Raw genomic sequence first — 13,643 nt, 5'->3', positions numbered from 1 at the left:
ATAAAAGCAGGAGGGCTTCCTGTTCTCTCTCTCTGCACTCTGTTTACCAGCATCACCATCCTGTTCCTCGTTCTTACCATGTGGCCATCACCCACAAAGTGGACAAAACCCATTACCATAAAAAAATCTGGTTGTGTTTACACCTTTTGTATTTGTTTCCCCTTCCCTATACCTTTGTAACTTCCCCACCTCAGATACCTTTTAAATTTATTGTTAAACTTTTCTTCTTTTTAACTTCCAAATCAGAGTGAGATTATTTATTTGGGTGTGCTTACCTTTTCCTCTCTCTACATCTAATTCCTTTCTTTTGGGAAAGAAGGGTGAGGAGGAAAGAGCACTCTACAAAATTATTATTGGTTCTATCAAATATATTTGAGTCTCTGGGAATTTAAATTAGAACCGAGACAACCTTTTGGCTTTTTATCCCTTTCAGCCAACCAATGAATGATATAGATGTCATTATTACTTTTCACAACCATTGATCTAATTTCTCTCATTAAAATATTCAAATTAGCCTCAAACCAGCACAATCCAGCCCTCTATATCATTCATTGTTTCACATAAAATTATATGTCAATCTAAAACAATATTTTAGTGAAGTCTGTATTTTCAGTTCATTCTTCATTCTGGCTATCTCAGATGTAGGTGATACAAAAGCTCAGAAAACAGGGAACAGTTTGTCTCTTCACAGATGAGATGAAAACAGGGACTCCCAGGTGATTTAGGATTTGTGCTTGTGTACTGTAGATTCCTTGTCGATTCTTTCTTTTGATGCCACATTGTACCTGAAACAGAAACTGCTAACAGCTTGTATTATACACTCTGAATTTAAACTCTCTCAGCTATAGTTAGGTTTCTTTGTGGAAGTGCTAGAAATACTCAAAATTTATATTCTTGAATACAAAATTACAAAGCTTTATTAACACAAATTCTGCACCAAAACAAGCAAACAAAAATCAAGGACGATAAACCATTTGCAATTTATTAAAGGTTCAGGTACCCAGCTGGGAATTATTTACACAAAATGTACAACAGCAATTTCTGAAAGAAATTCAGGGAAGGGAGGGAAAAAAAATTCAACACACAATTCAGAGCTGGAGAGCAATCACTGTGCCAGCCACAAGACGGACCCCTTTGCTCTCAAACAGAGCTACTGGCAGGGAACTCAATGAATCAATAGCCAAATTTACTCACCGAGCAGTATCTCATCAGTCTGAGCCACTGTGTTGAGACAATAGCCGAGGAAATTATAATCCCAAATTGTGTTCTCAGTGCAGCCACAAAGCCAAGTGAATAGCATGTAGTCCACTTGCCATGTGCTCCACAGGGTCTTACCCTGCTTGATATGCTGGGCTGGGGCAAGGATAGGATGATTTGCTTTCAGCCTTATGCTACATTGTGAACAAGCCAAAATAACGATCTGGTATGTTGCCATGGAGACAGGCCAACCAGGAGAATGGCACTCAATAGAGGTTGGATCTTCTTGAGTGTCCTTCTTTAAGCACTCAGCCAACCTTTCCCAGTCTTTTTGCTCAGTGCTAACCACATTTATCCTGGCCAGATAATCCACCTGCTGATTCCATGTAGCAGCAGGAGCATCCCTTTTGGAGTGCCCTTTGACCGACCCCCCCCTTGATGGGTCTGGCTGATTTCCAACAGCCTTTGCCAATCTCCTGCCCTCCAGACTTTGGTGTAGCCTACCTCCCACTGTCAGATCCACTCAGTGGTCCCTTTAAATGTTGCATAAGAATCAGTGTAGATAGCCTCTGCACCATTCTCTGTGGCCAGCATGAGAGTATCTTTGCTCCATATCTGTGAATGCTGTTGAAGAGAACAAAAGAGCTCTATTCAGGCCATTGGGTTCCTTTTAGAATATCCCACACTAAGAGATGTGTTCTGAAAAGCCCCATTCGGCCCTTAGGGTGTAAAGAGCCCAATTTCTAAAAGGCTTTGAGTCCATCCTTTAAGATACTCAAGGTTTCAGAATGCCTTGGTGTCCAGTCTCAGACTTTCTACCCTTTAGACAAGTCATAAAGAGGCCATGCCATTACGGAGAAGCCTGGCATATGCCTTCTCCAATAGCTCAAGGTGCCCAGTAACTGCTGCAATTCCTTTTTGTTATTGGGTATCTGGCTTCTCTTGAGGTTCCTGCTACCCACCAGGAACCAAGAAATTTGACTTCTTGGCTTGGGCCTTGACACTTACTGGGTGGTATCTGCAACCTGGTTTTGGTTAGCAGTTCCTGGATGGCTGCCACAGTTAAGCCAACTTGGTCTTTGTTGTCTCCACCAATGAGAATGTCATCTGTGTACTGATAGACAACGATACCCTTTTGGACCGTGACAGTGTCTAGTAAAGCTGCCAAGGCTTTTTGTTGAGTGTTTGTAGCCCTGTGGGAGGTGATTAAATGTGTACTGAACACCTTGCCAGTGAAGGCAACTAGAACTTATCTTCTTCTCACAGTAGGATCATAAAGAACATGTCCTTGATGTCCATCATTGTCATCCAGATGTGGGATGCTGCTTGAATGGCTGTCACCACAGAAGTCAGGCTTGGGACTGCTACTGCAGGAGGGGCTATGTTGGTATTCAGTCATCTATAATCAATTGTGAGCCACCACCACCCATCTGGCTTCTTCACTGGCCAAACTGGGGAGTTGTATGAGGAATGAGTTCTGGTGGTTATTTGCTTTTTTTCCAAGTCTGAGATCACTTCTGAGTGATCTTGCCTGGCTGCCACTGGTAGGGTACTAGGGAATGCATGTGGTACTAGAGGGAGGTAAAGCTGGAGTGGCCTGTAGGGTGTAACCTCTGTCCTACTGCCTTCCACCCTATATGAGCTGAAGCTCCACAAAGAACCATCAGGGAGGTGCCACTTTTTGCTGCCCAGAACATCGTATCCTAAAATATTCCCTGGATAAGGGTTTAGGGCAACCTGCACTATGGTATTGTCCCCTGGGAGCCATAACTTTCTCTGGGTCAAATGGCAAAGGTCAGGTGCTCCTGTAACACCATGAATTTTAAACTTCATTTGGGACGGTAAGATTCCCAGATACTTGGCTTCTTGCTCATTTAGAACACTAATTTGTGCCCCAGTATCAATAAGAAATTTAATAGCAATTTGTGTTGGTCCTGTTGGAATTAAAACAGAGGGTTCCATATTTTCAGACCATTGCAAGGTATGTATGAAGTGGTGAGAGAGGCCTGAAGCAATCACCACTGTATTTAGTTTTTTGGAATGTTCTTGGGGCCCTGGTGTTGCTGCAGAAGTGGTTTAGTCTCTTTACATGAAGCAGTGGGTAAATTGCTTTGGGGGGAGCTGCTGTGGTGTTTACTGCATTGGCCAATTTCATTCTTTATGGTAAGCTAGTGCTCACCATAATATATTCATATATAATCATATTTCTGATTTGCCACTTTGACAGTGTCCTTAATCAAGGCTCAGATACTCCCAATGAGAGTGCCTGCTGGAACCAGTACTTGGGTGGTGAGTAGGAGCACTGGAATTTGTGGAGAAGACTGCTTCTCCTGTGGTTGTCACCTCGTCGTTGGGTTCCTCCACTGCAGCACCAATTCTTCTCAGGGCTGCCACGGGGGCTTGCCTGGGAGGAAGCCTTGGCTGGACACACTGCCCATGTCTTGCCATACGGTGATGTTCCACAGTTGTTTTCATTTGTGCCAGGATGGCATGTCCTGCTGGCAGGCTGTGTTAGAGGCATGTGGTCCATGTCCCCAAGGTCTCTGCCATTACAAGAAAGGGCCACCAAAAGCTCCCGCCAGGTCACAATGTGTTCTGGGTCATTTCTTGGGTGGCTACTCTGCTCAACTGCCTGTTTGATCTGTCCTTTCAATGTATTGGTATGTCTTTTTAAAGCTGCAAGCATGCCCCTTAGGAGGAGTTTACGGAGCAGTGGCTCGACTGCAGCATCTAGAGAGGAATCAAGGAATGATCTGCTGTTTATGGCTTACATGAATGCCAGCTTTCAAATAGCTGTGGAGAGCTCAGCCAAGGTGATCACACTTCACTTTGTTCGCTCCTGTCTAGACTAAAGAAGCTGCAAGCCCAATAGGCCACTTGAGCAGTTAGGGAGAAGTCTCCTTCTGGTCCCAGGCTCAGGGAAAACCTCATGTCTCCAGTTGCCTTTTGCTTCTTTGGAATTCAAAAGAACTTCACTGTTACCCATGTCTGAGATTCAAAACACAAAGTCTGTAACAGATTCCTCTGTTCCCAAGCATATATATGCTGGCTCGTATTCAGTTGTTTGTCTATTACAACCCCCAGGTCCCTTTCTGCCAGACAGCTTTCCAGCCATAGTTCCCCAAACCTGTAGAGTTGCTTGGGGTTATAGCGGCCCAAGTTCAGGACCTGGCATTTGGCCTTATTGAAGCTCATGCTGTTGATGTCAGCCCATCGATCCAATCTATCCAAGTCCATCTGTAGAGCCTCCCCACACTCCTGCAGATCAACACTGCCACCCAACTTGGTGTCTTCTGCAAACTTGCTGATGATGCACTCTATGTCTTCATCAAGATGTTAAACAGAACTGGTCCCAACACTGAACCCTGAGGTATGCAACTTCTGAATAGCCCCCATCTCTATTTAACTCCATTGATCATCACTCTTTGGGCCCTTTCATCCAGCCAGTGCTTTATGCACCACAGCACATGATTGTGCAAGCCATGAGAAGTCAGTTTGTCCATGAGAATTCTGTGAAGAACAGTGCCAAAGGCTTTTCGGAAGACTAGGTATAGAATCATAGAATCAACCAGGTTGGAAGAGACCTCCAAGATCATCCAGTCCAACCTAGCACCCAGCCCTAGCCAATCAACCAGACCATGGCACTAAGTGCCCCAGCCAGGCTTTGCTTCAACACCTCCAGGCACAGAGACTCCACCACCTCCCTGGGCAGCCCATTCCAATGCCAATCATGCTCTCTGTGATGAACTTCCTCCTAACATCCAGCCTAGACCTCCCCTGGCACAGCTTGAGACTGTGTCTCCATGTTCTGTTGCTGGTTGCCTGGGAGAAGAGACCAACTCCACCTGGCTACAGCCTCCCTTCAGGTAGTTGTAGACAGCAATGAGGTCTGCCCTCAGCCTCCTCTTCTGCAGGCTGCACACCCTCAGCCTCTCCTCATAGGGTTTGTGTTCCAGGCCTTTCACCAGCTTTGTCACCCTTCTTTGGACACACTCCAGTATCTCAACATCTCTCTTGAATTGAGGAGCCCAGAATTGGACACAGCACTCAAGGTGTGGCCTGATCAGTGCTGAGTACAGGGGAAGAATAACTTCCCTCATCCTACTAGCCACACTATTCCTGATCCAGACCAGGATGCCATTGGCTCTCTTGGCCACCTGGGTACACTGCTGGCTCATCTTCAGCTACTATCTACCAGTACCCCCAGGTCCCTCTCTGCCTGGCTGCTCTCCAGCCACTCTGTCCCCAGCCTGTAGTGCTGCTTGGGATTGTTGTGGCCAAAGTGTAGAACCCTGCACTTGGCTGTGTTAAATCTCATCCCACTGGCCTCTGCCCACCCATCCAGCCTGTCCAGGTCCCTCTGCAGGGCTCTCCTACCTTCCAACAGATCAACACCTGCTCCTAGCTTGGTGTCATCTGCAAAATTACTGATGATGGACTCAATTCCCTAGTCCAGATCATCAATAAAGATATTGAAAAGGACTGGGCCCAGCACTGACCCTTGGGGCACACCACTAGACAATATCCATAGCCCTACCCTTATACAGTAGCTGGGTCATCTTGTCATATAAGGAGATCAGATTTGTCAGGCAGGACCCGCCATTCATGAACCCATGGTGACTGGGCCTGATCTCCTGGTCGTTCTCTATATATAACATGGTCATTCTCTATATGGCATGTAATAGCTCTTGAGATGACATGCCTCATGACCTTCCCTGGTACTGAGGTCAGACTGACAGGTCTATAGTTTCTCAGATCCTCCTTTCTTCCTTTCTTGTACATTGGTGTTACATTTGCTACCCTCCAGTCCATTGGGACCTCCCCAGTTAACCAGAACTTTGGATAAATCATGAAGAGTGGCTTGGCAAGCACATCTGCCAGCTCCTTCAGTACCCTTGGGTGTAGCCTTTTTGTCACCATAGACTTGTGTGGGTCTAATTGGCTTAGCAGATCTCTGACCACTTCCTCATTTATTGTGATGACCTTATTCTGATTCTCCCTGACACCTAGTTCATGAGGCTGGGCATCTAGGAAACTGCTGGGGACAGTGCTAAAGACTGAGGCAAAGTAGGCATTAAGCACCTCAATCTTTTAATCTTCCTGAGTCACTATGTTTCCCTCTGCATCTAATAAGGGACTAGGGAGATTTTCCCTAGTCCTCCTTTTGTTGTTCGTGAATTTGTAGAAACATTTCCTATTATCCTTAATGGGTGTAGCTAGTTTGAGCTCTAGCTGTGCTTTGGCTTTCCTAATGTGTTCCCTGCATAGATTTGCTACAGTTTCATAGTCCTCATGAGAGGCCTGTGCCCTCTTCCAAAGGCCATAGACTCTCCTTTTGTTCTTGAGGTCCAGCCAAAGGTCTCTATTCAGCAGGACACATGCCTTCCCTAACAACTCATTTTTGGCACGCAGGGACAGTCTGCTCCTGTGCCTTTAACACTTCCCACTTGAAATATGTCCAGCCTTCCTGGACTCCTATATCTTTCACACTAGCCAGCCTCATTTTGTGCTCTTCTCCCTTAAAGTTCTGTCTAAATCAAGACGCTGGTGCAGGCTGGGCTTAAGAAAGGCAAGCATTCAACTTCACACTGAAGATAAAAACTTGAGATAATGCCAAAATCTCAGAGAATTTACTCTCCTCTGGTCCTCTGGGACCTCTCCTGTCTGCCATGACTTGGCAAAGATGATGGAGAGCGGCAGAGTGATAATATCAGGCAGTTCTCTCAGCACCTTTGGGTGCATCTCATCAGGGCCCAGGGACTTGTGAATGTTCAGTGTGTGTAACTGATCCTAACCCAGTCTGCACTGACCAGTGCGGAGCACTCCCTCCAGGCTTCCTCTCCTTCATCCAGGGTCTGGAGTCCATAGGGAAGTTCAGTTAGGTGTAAAGACTGAAGCAAAGGCAGCTTCCTTTGTCAGTTTCAGTTCCAAAAGGGCTTTGGCCTTCCTTGTTGCCTTCCTACAAGCCCTGACTACTTCCCTGTAGTTCTCCCAAGTGACAAATCCCATATTTCTTCCCTGAGGTTTCCTTCAGGAGCAACTTGCTCAGCCATGCAGGTCTCCCAGCACATCCACCTGATATTCTACTCAAGGGAACACACCTAGGTTGGGCTTGGAGGACAAAGAGTGATTCAAGAGAGAATTTAGGAGAGAGGGCCTCTGGCACACCAGAGGAAGAAGAGGAGAAATACAGCCTTAAAGACTTAGTCAATATACTCATCACAATACCCTTTGTGAGATTGGCTGACAAGAAAGAGAATGGCTCTGAGGAGTTTGAATGCTCTTAGAAAAGTTCTGTTTCTAGGCCAAGGACAACCAGAGGAAGAGGATGACATCCAGGATTCCAATGATACCCTCAGAGAGATCAGGGAAGTTAGAAAGGAATATGCAAGGGAATCAGGAGAGCCAATCCTAAGATTGGCTGGTAAGATGCTGTACTATTGGTGCAAATGCCCTACAGGTAGGAAACAAGTCTGCAAAGCAGCTAGGGCCACTCACAAAGGAGTGGAGCGGACAAATACCTAGCAAGTCCTCTCCGTGAGGCTGGCTTGTGGACATGCCTCATGTTGGCTGTGCCTATGAGATATCCTTCCCGAGATGATATGCCATGGGCAGCTAAGAAATGGAACACAATTGAGTAGGGAATTAAGCTTCTGAAGGACTCATTTGGAACTTACTTTGACTTATTTTGGGCCATTTGGTCCTTCCACCATGGCTTTGTCGGTTGGTCTTTTTTGTTCAGTTGTTTTCCTCTTCCCCCCCCCCCCCCCGCCCCTTAAGCATACCTGCAATCATTTGCAGTGATGTCTGTGAGCCAGAGGGAGTACTGAATCTGCTATAATGTCCTACTTCATGTCTAACGGAATCTGTACATGTAAACATTGTATTACAGGAACCACCTATTTGTGGCCACAGTGCAGCTGACATGCAAAGCGTCCTTGTGGGAGATGCACTACAGCATTTACCTTTCTCTGGTTTTAGGGGATAGTCTCAGACCTCATTTTGCTGAAATAACGTCTTTGAATTCTTTTCTATAATAACACAAGGCTTTATTTTACAAAGTATGAAGACTTTAGCCTTTTGCAAAGATGTAACCTGGACCTAGGCCAAAGCAAACTTTATTTTTTTTTCTTCATAATAGAGATGCTTCATGAGACAGCTCCTGCCCCAAAGTGCTCATGGTTTGCACCCAGCCCTAGAGATTGGTGGAGGATGCTCCTACCATGTAAAGAGGGTGCACAAATTAGTGAGATGGTTGTCAATTCTGGAGTACATAGAAGACTAAAACATCTACATCTCTGGACTACAATGGAACTACAATGGAAAACACAAATGTGCTTGGAGACGTAGACACTTGTACACATACTTCACATACCTTTTTGTAACCCTGGGACAAAGGTAAACTGTAATTCTCACATGTAATTCTGAGCTGAAGGACGAAGTATCCAGGCTCAGGTCGATAAGGGAGAACAAAAGGGAGCTGGATCTGTGGGAGCAGGCACTGCAGATCGCCCCTGCTAAGGGAACTGCCCCTGGAAACAGGGAAGGATGGGTACAGATCCCTGTCAGAGGCAGTAAGGGAAGTCCACCCCAGCCCTCTCCTCCTCTTCCACTGCCCTTGCATAACAAGTATGAGGTGCTTCATGCAGAGGGCAGGGAGCATGAGAGGGCTGAGGAGCATCCAACCGGGACGATGCCTAGGGTGGAGCAGTCCCCACCAACTGTGGTGACCAGCTCCACAAAAAACAAGAAAAAGAGAAGAGTCTTAGTCGTTGGGGACGCAGTTTTGAGGGGGACAGAGGGACCAATTTGTCGTCCCGACCCGTCTCACAGGGAGGTCTGCTGCCTTCCTGGTGCCCGGGTTAGGGACATCACCAGGAGACTCCCTAACCTAATCCAGCCCTCTGATTATTACCCCTTACTGGTGATACAGGCTGGCAGGGATGAGATCGAGAAGAAGGGCACCAGGGCAATTAAAAAGGAATTCAAGGCCCTGGGGGAATTGATAGATGGGGCAGGAGCACAGGTGGTGTTCTGCTCAGTCCCCCCTGTGGCAAGGGAGTTCACAGAGAGGAACAGCAGAACCTATGCCATCAACAGCTGGCTCAAGGGATGGTGCCAGCAGCGGCACTTTGGGTTCTTTGACCATGGGGGAACTTTTACTGAGCCAGACCTGCTTAATCCTGATGGGGTGCAGTTGTCTAGGAGGGGCAGGAGAGTCCTGGCACTGGAGTTGGCAGGGCTCATTAGGCAGGCTTTAAACTAGGTCTGAAGGGGGTGGGTGAGGCAATTACTCTCTCTGAGAAGGAGAGAGTGGGAAGGAAACTAGGGACAATTGGGGAACCCAGAGCCCAGCTGAAGTGCATCTACACCAATGCACACAGCTTGGGTAACAAGCAGGAGGAACTGCAAGTCCTGGTCCACCAGGGTGACTATGAGATAGTTGCCATTTCAGACACTTGGTGGGATGACAGGCATGACTGGAGTGCTATACTGGGGGGATACAGCCTCTTCAGGAGAGACAGGCAAGGGAGAAGAGGAGGAGGGGGGGCTCTGTATATTAGGGAGTCACTCCATGCCACAGAGCTGGAGGTGAAGGACGAAGGGATTGAGAGCTTGTGGGTTAAAATCAGAGGGAGGACTAACAAATCTGACATCCTGGTTGGAGTCTGTTACAGACCACCCAACCAGGATGAGGAAACAGATGAGGTATTCTACAAACAATTGGAGCCTGTCTCAAGATCAGATCTTGTCCTTGTGGGTGACTTTAACCTGCCAGATATCTGCTGGGAACTTAATTCAGCAGCGAGGAGGCAGTCCAGGAGATTTCTAGAGTGCATGGAGGACAGCTTCATGACCCAGCTGTTAATGGAGCCTACTAGGGGTCAAGCTCAGCTTGACCTGCTGCTCTCCAACAGAGAAGGGCTGGTAGGAGATGTGGCAGTGGGAGGCTGCCTGGGGTGTAGTGATCACGAGTTAGTGGAGTTTTCAATATGCAGGGAGGTAGGGAGGCACTACAACAAAACCCACACCTTGGACTTTCGGAGGGCAAACTTCAATTTGCTTAAGAAACTTATTTGCAAAGTCCCCTGGGCAGCAGTCCTTGGGAACAAAGGGGTCCAGGATGGTTGGACCTACTTTAAACAGGAGCTCTTGAAGGCACAGGAGCTGGCAGTTCCCATGTGCCAAAAGATGAGCCGGCGGGGAAGGCGACCAGCCTGGATGAGCAAATAGCTCCTGAAGGAAGTGGGGGAGAAAAAGAGGGTGTATCACCTCTGGAAGGAGGGGAAGGCTTCTCCTGACGTGTTTAAGGAGGTAGCCAGATTAAGCAGGAGAAAAATTAGAGAGGCTAAGGCCCAGCTAGAACTTAGGCTGCCACCTCTGTGAAGGATAATAGAAAGCACTTTTATAAATGTATCAGTGCTAAAAGGAAGGGCAAGAAGAGCCTCCACTGCTTACTGGACCAGGAGGGGAACACTGTAACTGATGATGTAGAAAAGGCTGAGGTCCTGAATGCCTTCTTCACCTCAGTTTTCAACAGTAAGGAGGGAGGAGTTCAGGGCAAGTGGCCTCTTGAACTGGGGGATGGGGTCGGGGAGCAGTGTGTTCCCCTGGAAATTCATGAGGAATTAGTTCAGGACCTGCTGAGCCACCTGGACACCCACAAGTCCACGGGACCAGATGGGATCCATCCCAGGGTGCTGAGAGAGCTGGCAGCTGAGCTGGCCAAGCTGCTCTCCATCATTTTCCAGCAGTCCTGGCTCACTGGAGAGGTCCCAGGAGACTGGAAACTGCCAACGTGGTCCCCATCCACAAGAAGGGTGGGATGGAGGAACCTGGGAACTACAGACCTGTCAGCCTGACCTCAGTGCCAGGGAAACTGATGGAGCAGGTTAGCTTGGGGGTGATAAGAGTGCACCTGAGGGATGGCAAAGGGCTCAGGTCCAGCCAGCATGGGTTTAGGAAGGGCAGATCCTGCCTCTCCAACCTGATCTCCTTCTATGATCAGGTGACTGCTTGGTGGATGTGGGGAGGCCTGTGGATGTGGTCTGTCTGGACTTCAGCAAGGCCTTTGACACTGTCCCCCACAGCAAACTGCTGGCTAAGCTGTCAGCCCATGGCTTGGATGGCAACACTCTGTGCTGGGTTAGGAACTGGCTGGAGGGCTGGACCCAGAGAGTGGTGGTGAATGGTGCCACATCCAGCTGGCAGCTGTCACTAGTGGTGTCCCTCAGGGATCAGTGCTGGGCCCCATCCTCTTTAACATCTTCATAGATGATCTGGATGAGGGCATGGAGTCAGTCATCAGCAAGTTTGCAGATGACACCAAGCTAGGGGCAGATGTGACTGGGTTGGAGGGCAGAAGGGCTCTGCAGCAGGACCTTGACCGCCTGGACAGATGGGCAGAGTCCAAGGGGATGGTGTCAATAGCTCCAAGTGCAGGGTGCTTCACTTTGGCCACAACAACCCCATGCAGAGATACAGGCTGGGGTCAGAGTGGCTGAGAGCAGCCAGACAGAGAGGGATCTGGGGGTGCTGATTGATACCTGCCTGAACATGAGCCAGCAGTGTGCCCATGTGGCCAAGAGAGCCAGTGGCATCCTGGCCTGCATCAGGAATGGTGTGGCCAGCAGGAGCAGGGAGGTCATTCTGCCCCTGTACTCTGCACTGGTTAGACCACACCTTGAGTGCTGTGTTCAGTTCTGGGCCCCCCAGTCTAGGAGGGACATTGAGATGCTTGAGCGTGTCCAGAGAAGGGCAACGAGGCTGGGGAGAGCCCTTGAGCACAGCCCTACGAGGAGAGGCTGAGGGAGCTGGGGTTGGTTAGCCTGGAGAAGAGGAGGCTCAGGGCAGACCTTATTGCTGTCTACAACTACCTGAGGGGTGGTTGTGGCCAGGAGGAGGTTGCTCTCTTCTCTCAGGTGGCCAGCACCAGAACGAGAGGACACAGCCTCAGGCTGTGCCAGGGGAGATTTAGGCTGGAGGTGAGCAGAAAGTTCTTCACTGAGAGAGTCATTGGACACTGGAATGGGCTGCCCGGGGAGGTGGTGGAGTCGCCGTCCCTGTAGCTGTTCAAGGCAGGCTTGGACGTGGCACTTGGTGCCATGGTCTGGCCTTGAGCTCTGTGGTAAAGGGTTGGACTTGATGATCTGTGAGGTCTCTTCCAACCCTGATGATACTGTGAGACTGTGATACTGTTGTGAGAGAGAACTCATCCAAAATATCCATGACATTTAAGATCTTAAAGACTGGATGAGGCACTTAGTGCTATGATCTAGTTGAGTGGATAGGACTGAGTTCTAGGTTGGACTGGATGATCTTGGAGGTCTCTTCCAACCTGGTTGATTCTATGATTCTATGAATTCTATGATCTGATGATCTTGAGGGCCTCTTAGACTTAATATATAGTTATGCTTGTCACCCTGGTGCCATTTAGGGAAAGTACTGTGGAAAAGTGGGGAAAGAGGGGTTTTATTTTAAGTCTGGAGAAACTGATGGATGTTTTTTTCTTGATTTCAAAGAGCTTCATCTAAGAGCAACAGAGCTGAAGTCAGATCTTCAGTTCTGGCAAGGTCAGATCCAGGGAAGCAGAATTAGGTGACTATTCTGAAGGAACAGAGGGCTATGAAAGTGATTAAGGGATTAGAGCATGTGCCCTATGAAGAAAGGCTGAAGGACCTGAGGCTTTTTGGTCTGGTGAAGAGAAGCCTTAGAGGGCATCTAAGAAATGTTTATAAATATGTGAGGGCTAGGTGTCAAGAGGGAGGGGACAGGCTCTTCTCACTTGTACCCTGTGATAGGACAAGGGGCAATGGACATAAACTACCTCAAGATGAGGAAGAACTGCTTTATTCTAAGGGTCACAGAGCACTGGAGCAGGCTGCCCAGAGAGGTTGCGGAGTCTCCTTCTCTGGAGACTTTCAAGACCCATCTGGATGTGTTCCTGTGTGAATTGTGCCAGAGTCTATTGTCCTGCTCTGGCAGGAGATTTGGACTTGATGATCTTCAGAGGTCACTTCCAACATCTAACATCCTGCGGTAACGCGTGATCTTGTGATTACCCCATCTACATGACTTTGTAAGTCAAATTTCTGCACTTTTTTGATCACATAGAGAAAATGTTGAGCCAACCAGAGGCAAGAGTTTGCTGAATGGATCTTTACTCTCATGCCAGCCTCTGGTTCTGAAAAATATCAGGGCAGGCTTCAAATACACTATAAGCAGATGCTAAAACTTCTAGTTGAAAGTTAGATCTTTTCCATCTCTCTTGGAAATAATTTATGGAGCTTGAGTCTGAAAAAGTGTTCTCTGACTGCAGATCAGCACATAAGTGCTGGCATTAAGTGTTTGCAGAGGGTTTTTAAAGCTTGATGGCTTTCTTGCAAGCACAGAACAATCATGTACCATTTTGTTTTAAAATGTGTTTTGTTTCTTACATGGGAGCT

At 47.8% G+C, this 13,643-nt stretch overlaps 1 long non-coding RNA gene across 1 annotated transcript in view; it reads right to left on the bottom strand.

The window, feature by feature from the left end:
- Positions 1–347: 347 nt before the first annotated feature.
- Positions 348–13,643, bottom strand: part of LOC135188065 (uncharacterized) — a 78,836-nt gene continuing 65,540 nt past the window's right edge. Inside the window, exon 2 of the long non-coding RNA XR_010307552.1 lies at positions 348–1,821. This is a non-coding gene — a long non-coding RNA (uncharacterized LOC135188065). The remainder of the gene's footprint in view (positions 1,822–13,643) is intronic.

This window comes from Pogoniulus pusillus, chromosome 28, assembly GCF_015220805.1.
Source record: "Pogoniulus pusillus isolate bPogPus1 chromosome 28, bPogPus1.pri, whole genome shotgun sequence".
Lineage (NCBI taxonomy): Eukaryota > Metazoa > Chordata > Aves > Piciformes > Lybiidae > Pogoniulus > Pogoniulus pusillus.
Note: the sequence above shows the minus strand (reverse complement) of the source record. Positions and strands in the feature narration are given on the sequence as shown.